The sequence below is a fragment of the Eulemur rufifrons genome, chromosome 29 (genome assembly GCF_041146395.1).
Source record: "Eulemur rufifrons isolate Redbay chromosome 29, OSU_ERuf_1, whole genome shotgun sequence".
Taxonomy (NCBI): domain Eukaryota; kingdom Metazoa; phylum Chordata; class Mammalia; order Primates; family Lemuridae; genus Eulemur; species Eulemur rufifrons.
The window spans coordinates 26639279-26648620 of record NC_091011.1 but is presented as its reverse complement, the minus strand read 5'-3'; the positions used below and the strand labels follow the sequence as shown (position 1 = coordinate 26648620).

Below are 9342 nucleotides of genomic sequence, written 5' to 3'. Positions count from 1 at the left end.
CACCATGCAGGAGCTTGTAGATTGCCTAATAAATTTTACGATTACCCCAGTGACATTCGGTCATTAGGATCTTTGTTGCCTTTGGAACTCCAAACTGGACAATTGGATTCCAGATGGACTGGAATTGAGCTATTCTGCTTATTTTCAATCAGGAACCCAAATGATTTTGAATACTCACATTTCAATTCAACAAATATATATATTGATAGTCTACTGCGTGCTAGTGTCTCATTTTGCAGATGAGAAGCTGAGGTTCACAGAGGTTAAATAACTTCCCCAAGACCACTAGCAGAGTGGCTGGTCAGTAGCTTAGCCCCAACTCTAAATAAAACCCACCGGATTCTCAAGTCCGTGCTCTTTCTACCACCGTATGTGTCTAAATCAATGGTTACCCTTCCATGTTTCAACAAATATTAAATGTCTCCGACTGGTCTCTTGATAGTGCCCATGAATCTGATAGAAACAGGCAGCTGACCCCTTCTCAAGCCAGGAGAAGCAGCAGCTGGCAGGGGCTCGGCCAGCTTGCTCCCTGCACCGTGGTGGGTGGGGTGTTTCAGAGTAATTCTCAGTTCCCCGTGTGTCTTCTCTTTCTCTCGCAGGCCAGCCTTTGGCTTCGGTCCCTTTCCAAGCCTAGCAGACTGAGACTGGATTCCCAGAGACACAGGGAGGATATCGGGTGGAAAAGAAGACAGAGAGAGAAAGAGCATTGGCAGGGGCATGGTGCAGAGAGCTGATTCTCTTCTTGTCTTTTCCAACCCTTTTCCTTCCCTTGCTGGCCCATGTTAGGGCCATGTTGTCACACATTGGCACCCTCACCTGAGGGCAGGGAGAAGAAATGAAAGGAGAGGAAACAAAAATCAAAGCTATGTTGTTTATTAGGCTTCTGGTTAAAAAAACAAGATGGGGAAAGAGGTCGAAACTGAGCTGCTTTCTCTTAGAAAATGCCGGCAGTAATTTTAGTGGCAGGTTTTTAGCATCTGAATGTATCAGCTGAAGTATTTGAATATAATGAGCTGGAGTGGAGAAAGCCCCAGTCTAAGTGGCATAGTCGGAGTGACTTTGGGCAAGTCACTTCACCTCTCTGACCCTCAGTTTCCTCTTCTGTGTCAGGTGCACATCAAGCCAGACAATCCCTGAGATTTCGCAGGAAAGCAGCGAGGCGCGGGGCAGTGCACTTGCGCTGGAGTCAGCTCACTGGCTTGAATCTTAGCTCTGTGGCTCAGTTCATGCAGGCGCTGTGTGACCCAGGTTGAGCTACTCAACTTCTCTGAGGCTTAGTTTCCACCTCTGTGAAATGGGGTTAAGGTATCTACATCAAGGGATCATTAAGAGGCTTTGCTTGGTTAATGCACAGACAGCTTCTGTGTAAGGCATTTTTCCAGGACCAAGAAGAAAAACAGGGGAGTGGGGTGCTCTGAAGGTGAGTGAGGGGGACAGCTGGTTTATGAAGAAGTTCAGACTGGGAGAGAGGTAGCCTTGGGGTGGGATGGAGGGGCTCTCGGAGACCCTTCTTAAGGGAGGAGAAAATGAAATAACTCTAAGTAGCAGGACAGAAAACAGGATGTGTTGGTGGGGACGTTGCCTTGGGGGAAGAAAAAAAAATCTCTGAACCCTTGCCTTTTTGCTTACTGCTTTTCATTTCTTAATTCTTTATTTATAATGAAGATGGGAAGGTTTGCCGCTTTGACAGTTCCATTTATTTCTCCCATTTTCACCTAAAACAATACAATGAACCGCAATTATTCCCACCCTGGTTTCAAGTACAGCTGGATAAATGTCAGTATTAATTAAACATGTTCTGTGTGCTCTGTGCGTGTCTGTTCTGTTTCTCTGTCTGTATCTCTCTTTCTCTGCCACCATCATCCCTTTCTCCTTCCTCCTTCCTCCTTCTCCATTGTCCGCCCTCACAGCTGGGCACAGGAAACACTGAACGGGGACCCAGTTGAACTGAAGGGGCTGAATCCATGACTGGGAACCAGGTGCATGAAGAAGCCCAGCACAGCAAATGCTCCCCAGAAGGACACACAGAGACACCTAAGGAAGGAGGGAAGACACCTGTCGTGCCCAGGTTCACTCTCCAGTGCCTGCAGGTCACCGGAGGCTGCCCTAGCTGCTCCTGCAGGCAGGGAAGCTGAGCTGTCCCTCTCAGTGCCAGGCAGCCGGCAGAGGATCTTGCGCCTGAGCAAGGGAAATGAGATGGCTCCCATGCTTCAGTTCTCCCCGGGGTTCCTCCTCTGGTGTCACTCACCCGTGTAGCTGGGGCTCTGTGGACACACCATGTCCCCATAAGGCAATAGGAGCTTTCTTTTCATAGTCATGGTCAAATACTTATATGTATTTAGGATTTGCTTCTATAGGATGTTTTTGTAATTCAAATCTATTTCCAAAATACATCTGGATCTCTTTTATAAGTAAACACAACAAAAAAACAGCATGATAGAGGAAGACAGTAGAACTGAAATTACTGAAAAGGAGCAGAGGAATTAGATGTTACCAGACATCTGCGATGAGATCATTAAAACAGCTAGGCATGGCTCTGAGCTAAGGCAAAAGGGAAAATCCGGGGTGACATAGTTCATATCATCTGACAAAATAAAGCATGCACGTCTTTTGTGCAGAGCCACACTGTTTCCTGGAACAAACTCAAGGAGGAATTTATTGCCTGGGTTCTTAAGTGCACGTGGGGTGACCAGTTGAACAAAGCTTTCAAATAGAGTCTTGCAAAATGACAAAGTATGTGACGTGAAATACTGACTCTTTCCGAAAGGATGGCAGAATTAAGATTACAGAAGCAGACCCAAGTCACTACCTTTTAAATTGGACTTAACACCATCATTTTAAAAAATAACCACTTTTAACACAATTTTTTCTTATATCAGAAGTAATACTTATTGTATGAAATTTGTAAAATACATATTTAAAAGAGAGAGAGAAAAATCTATAACCCTACCATTCATTAACCACTGTTATCATTTTAATGTCATCTTTCCACATTTTTGTCTGTGCATGGACATGCATGTCTATTTTACAAAGAAATATTTAGGTGTAGTAATTTACAAAGAAATTACTATATATAATTATTTAAACTTTTTAAATTTAATAATATACCATGAATATTTCCCATTCTATTAAGCATCTCTGCAATATTACTTTGAATGCTTGTGATCTTGTATTGATATTAATACTACAGAATATATCAGGAATATGTTCTTACAATATATTTAACCAATCCCCTGTGTACTAGATATTTGGGCTTCTAACATCTTATTCTTTTAAACAACTCTGTGTGTGGTGGCTCACACTTGCAATCCTAGCACTTTGGGAGGCTGAGGCAGAAGGATCACTTGAACTCAGGAGTTTGAGACCAGCCTGGGCAACATAGTGAGACCCCATCTGTATAGGAAAAAAAAAAAATTAGCTGAGTGTGGTGCACCAGTAATCCTAGCTACTCCAGAGGCTGAGTTTGAGGACATAATGAGCTATGATCACATCATTGCACTCCAGCCTGGGTGAGAAAGCAAGATCCTGTCTCTAAAATAAATAAATAGATAAATAGATAGATAGATGGATAGGTAGATAGAAGGCAGGTCTAGTCCATTCAAGGCCAAGGTGTCCCAAAGGTCAATGAATTATTTGCCCAGTGAATTGTGGACATTCTGTACTTTTTGTACTTTGCCAGACAGGAAGGAGGAAGCAGTACCGAGACCCCATAGTCCTGGTTTAAAGAGCATTCTGTGGGCTGCTTAGTGAAGGGAGTGGAATCCTTGGCTTCTGTCCCATGACCCTGCAGCCTTGGAGCAGGAGGGAAGCAGAGAAGACAGAGCACGGGGATCACTGTGAAGGCAGACAGGGAGGGGTTCCCAGGGGCCACGATTAGAGCCCTAGTATTTCTTGAGGGGAGTAGGCCCTAATTTCTCTAGATGTGCTTCTCTACCTCAGTGTCTGCCACATGTCAGGAGCACAGTGGCCCCCACAGAGAACGGATGTGGACACTCTTGCTTGTAGTGAGTTTGTTGCCTCCCAGGAGGTGTGTGGCATTCGGAAGTAGTTCTCTTTCTGCATGGTTCCTCAGAAGACTTGAATATGCTTTGTGATCCAGGCACCAAAATTGCAATTCCCTTCAAAGAGCCACACAGATACATGACCTTCCATTCCATCAAGTGCTCTCTATGCATGGAAATCCCCAGTTAACCTCAGACAGGCGAGAACTGATAATATTTTGAACACTGATAAGAAAGAATTTTTCTGGAAAATGTGGTATGGTAGCAAACACAACTGAAAAATGCCCCCAACATGTCTTTGTGCATTTGTACACATCCAATAACCTCACTCTTAAGTACACATAGATAGAATAAATATTTAATCATTAAATATCCGAAGGTATTGTAATCCTATTCCAGTACTATTCTTTTTCCCTAAGTGTTTTTTTTTTTTTTTAATTTTCTAGATTGTGCTTCAACCCCAAAGGACATACCTTTGAAAAAATACTCCATTAGAGACACCGTTGGAACAACTTTTATTTAATATTATTCATTAGTGTGTTTTAAAGTGGACCTGAAAGAAATGCTTTTTGCTAAAGTAAAAATATACCACTTTCTGTGATCTAATTGTGCAATTGGTTAAAATCTCTATCTATCTGTTCAAAGGGAAACTTGGTTTCAGTGAATTTGTTTTTAATAAAAATGTGTTATCTATGATAAATATATTTCACTTTGTTCAAATGGATTTGATTGGGAAAACATATTGAGCAGAAGTACTGGTAGAGCTTAATTTCATTGCTTTGAGAAAACGTATTGAATGCTGGTTTGAATTAAATTCTATTTGTTTTAATAAAAATGTATTGGCCTGAGTGTACATATATTTGTTTTAGTGGCAGTGCATTGGATCCAATAAAACTATATTGGCTTCACTGCTTATGTCTCCTTTTCAGTGAAAATGGATTGAATGGGAAACCAAAATAGGCATGAAGCAGCCAGCCCCAAGGTCTTTGTTAGTGAGAGTATCCAAATAAGCTGGGAGGGAGGGGGGTTTCCGTAGACTTTATATCAAAACACGCTTTTAAATTTAAATACACTTTACTATCAAGGACGCATATGTGAGACTGAATTGCCACCATAAACAATGCAATTTTCTGAAGCAGCCCTTTCCATAGAGAAGTTATGGGGCCGTCCAGAACACCAGAGGAAGAAATTCTATGACAGCTCCGAGTAGGTTTATCAACATCCCTTAAGCTTTATAAGGGCCTCATTGCTTCCAATAAGATGCTGTCTACCGAGCATCCCTAAGTCCCTTAAATGAAGAGAAAAAGGATCATGGGTAGATCCCCCAGGAAGGTGCTGGCCCAACAGCTTTGAAATCGGTCTGACTTTGAACTGGTTAAAAAGGGGGAAGGATTGAAACAAGTGATACCCTGAGACGCGTATCAGAATTACTAGACTTCCCAAAGACTATAGACCCTCAGAGAGGAATCAGGTCCCAAGAGGGAGTTGACGCTGGTACTGCTGTCTAGAAAATGGCAGCCTGTGCCAAGTGCAAGGTCGTGTTGTGTAGCTGTATGTGGCCTCCAGGTACCCAGGCCACTCCTTTGCATAGGTGCCCTGATCCAAAAACCAAAGTTAAAATATTGGGGGTTAATAATAATATTGGCTGTTATTCCTACATAACAGTCTCTCTGTTAAGAGAGTATGTGCTCTGAATTGCTTTTTTACCCCAGAAGATGAACTTGATCTGATTCTTCTACCCAGTTTCATTTAGCCTTGATGAGAAATAAATGCAAACATTACTTTCATTAACACCTTTGTTCCAACTAAATGTGCTAACAAGCTCTAGACTTCCACCTTCCCACTAATAACTGCTAATCCTCAAGTTGTACCATTACCAAGGAACTCTAAGCCCTTGCTATGTAGTTGCTCATTTTTTGAATGCCTGAATTATCACAAGACCCTACAAGGTTAAGAGAGGAAAATTGATTCACAGATTTTTTTTTTTCCTGTGGAAATATTTCCAATTATATCCTGGAAGTCAAGAAGAAAATGGACTTTGCGATAAAGAGATTTGCTGTGCTGTCCTTGGAGATGTGGGCTTGTGGCCTTGGGGGACAGCAAGTGGTTCACTTTGTCAGAATGTGGTATTGATCCATCACATTGTATAAATATGATGTGCAGTGAGATGATTCCATGAATTTCCAGAAGATGAGTGGGGAACTGAGACAGAGAAGGTAGGCAGCTAATAAAGGGTCTGTCACTAAGTGAGTCACCATTGTGGCCAACTAGAACTTGATCCTGCTATAGAAATCTTGGAGTCCATGTAGAACCTGTGTCTTAGAGTTAGCCACTCATGGGGCAAGGGAGCTGCTGTACTTATACATCAATACATGCTTACACATCAATTCCCATCCTCCTTCATTGAGAGCTGCCCCTGGGAAGCATTAATTCTCTGGTGCATCCAGCCTGCCAGGCGAGCAGGCACAGTGGGCTCTGACCACCAGGAAAAGCCTTAAGGCAAAGAATGCACTTGAAAGTGGCAAGGTTGAAGGTAAGCACAAGGCACTGATAAGGTCTGCTATCCTATGAAGCCCATTTTACGTATGAGTAAACTACAGAAGAAAAGTAGAGGTTAAGTGGTTTTTCTGGTGACAAGCGGCTAATAAGCAGCACAGGCAGAATGCAAACCTAGCCTCCGCCTCACCTGAAAGTCAATGGCTTAACCATTTAGCCACACTGCTCTGGCTGTGCTATTCAGCTGAGGAAGCTGTTATGCTTCCCAAGATTACAAAACCCTGTTTTGAGGGCGAGGGGCTGAATATCACAGGTAGGAAATGGTCCCTGGAATTGCTATACTGCTGAAGCTCCTGCCTCTAGGAGTGATCTGTCCATCTTAGGCTAACTTGAATCTTAGTATCCAGGTGTTTGTTTACTGGGCGCTAAACTCAACTTGCCCTATGGTATATCATTGATTAATAGTCAATTATAAATGACTACACGAACATATGTTCTTGGGTCGTTTTCAGTGAGCCAGGGGCCAGCCAGTGAGCCAGCTTCTCCGGCCCCCGTGTCGTTTAGCAGTCAGTCCACCCCTCTTCCATGTTCATCCTTCTGCAATCAGCTTTTCCAATTCAGCCGCGCTTGCTAGCTGCTGGCTGCTTTGTAAAGTAAGCTATGATGACTTTGCGCTATAAAATAAAACAGCAATCCTCACAGCTGTTTTGATTCCATTTAATGAAATGGTGGTGACATCTGAATGTCAAAATCGCAGAGAGGCGGACGGGTTTTTGCGGTTGCTGAGAGGAGAAAGATCAGTATTATTCCCCAGGCTAATATCTCATATGACAATCCCGAGTTACCATTGTTCTGTGTCAGTCTGTGGTCTCTGCCAGGCTCCCTCTTACCAGGGAGAAACTTCAGGCATATTAACGGACTTCTAGTTTTTTCACTACCTATAAAATACAGCGGGGCAGCGTGGGTGGAGAGGATGTATACAGTATCGTGAAGATTGAGAGAATTGTTTCAGTGGAAGGAAGCACACAACTAACAGTTAATGTATGTGTCATCCCGTCAGAAAGTACTGGAAAAATCTTTGGTTTCTCCTTCCCTGTCACACAGAAAGTGGAGAGAGCAATGCCGGGAAGATAGCAGACAGCAAACATGGAGGCAAGTCAAGAAGCCAGCCTCATCCTCAATCAATTATGCCAGAGTATTATCAAATCAATGAATTCACAGTGTGAACGCTCACGGCAGATGGACGAACACTTGTCGGCTATCTAGAGCCGCGAGAGAGTCAGATTTATTTTCAAAGCTTGTTTGTCTCATTTCTCCTGCCTGGTGCTGGAAGGCAGAGCATGCAGCTGTGATTTTTCAAATGTAAGAGATCTCCAACTATTTTATAGCGTGTGAGATTGGGCTCCGCGCGAGCTAAACTCTCTAGGACTGCTGGCTTTTTTCTCCTCAGAATTAGGACAACGGAGTTCAGGTTAAACAAGGGCACTCTCTCTCTCCCTCCCTCCCTCTCCCTCTCCCCTGGCCCCTGCAGTTCTCAGCAATGGAAGAAGGAGGAGGTTGGATCTTTCCATGACTGGCCTCCCGGACTTGCCTATGATGCCATGATCTCAGAGATGGGCCACACAGGAAGAGAGAGGAAGCTTCTCTCTGGGGTGTAGCCTGCTAGGACAATTGGCCCTTAGCACATGGAGGTGTCACCAGTGGTTATCCGGTGGTGCTGTCACCCCTTCCTGCCACCAAGGGTTCCAGTGTTTTTTATTCTGAGCTGATCAAGGAGAAAAGGGAGATCACTCTGAGTCAGAAACGGTAACTTCACAGCATTTGCCGTCCAGTTCCAGAAACCATTTTTCAGGGTCCTTCTTGAAGGAGAAATCATCATCCTCATTTTGTGTATTGGGCGAAGTGAAAGTTCACTTGCAGTCTTAAAGTCAAACACAGAGTCAATGAACAATCCGGGTCTAAATTCACAGCTTCCTGACCCCCGTGTGTGCTCAAGCCTTGTTAGGCAAATTCTAAGTACCCCAGGGCAGAGTGAGTTATGCGTCTCCAGGGATGTGTGCCTCAGTTGTTCATTCATTCATTCTTTTTTTTTTTTTTTTTTTTGAGGGGGGGTCTCACTATGTTGCCCAGGCTGGACTCAAACTCCTGGGCTCAAGTGATCCTCCTGCCTTAGCCTCCTTAGTAGCTGGGACTACAGGCACACACTCATTCATTCACCCATTCAATCAGTTGGTCAGCAAACCTTAGTTAGGCCAGAGGTTCTCAACCCTATCCCACCACTAACCAACCAGATCAGACTTTCTGGATGATTCTGTCATGCAGTCAATGTTGAATCACTGTGCCAGGCATTGCCGATACCATGGTGCATAGAACATTGTCCCTGTCCTCATGATTCAGGGTGACAAAATGAGACAAGTGCCACAACAGAAGTAAACTCAGGCTTTTGATAGAGGCAGAGAGAGGCAGGCCCAACCCAGATAGGGCAGGGAGAAGAAGGCGTCTGCCATGACTGGCGGGAGGAGCTGACACTGAGCTGATTTCAAAGAAACAGCAGGGACTCTCAATTATCTGGTCCAAGAATGGAGAAGGTAGCCTGTGCAAAGCCCTGGAGAATCTACAAGGAGCCTGCTGTAGCCAGTGTGTACAGTCAGGTCAGAGGGGGAGGTGGGCATGTGGGGTGAGAGGCGAGCTGTTCCCCACGATGGAGGATTTGGTGGTGCGTGCTGGAAAGTGGAGCCCATGTTTTATGGAAAACCCTTTGAAAAGACTGTGGAGATCAGATTCCAGTTTTAGAAAAAGCATCCTGGCAGCTGGGGGCTATGAACAGTTATAGACTGAACAAACC

At 44.0% G+C, this 9342-nt stretch overlaps 1 pseudogene; it reads right to left on the bottom strand.

The window, feature by feature from the left end:
* Positions 1-403: 403 nt before the first annotated feature.
* Positions 404-2287, bottom strand: LOC138376964 (uncharacterized protein KIAA0087-like; annotated as a pseudogene).
* Between the last annotated feature and the right edge of the window lie 7055 nt (positions 2288-9342).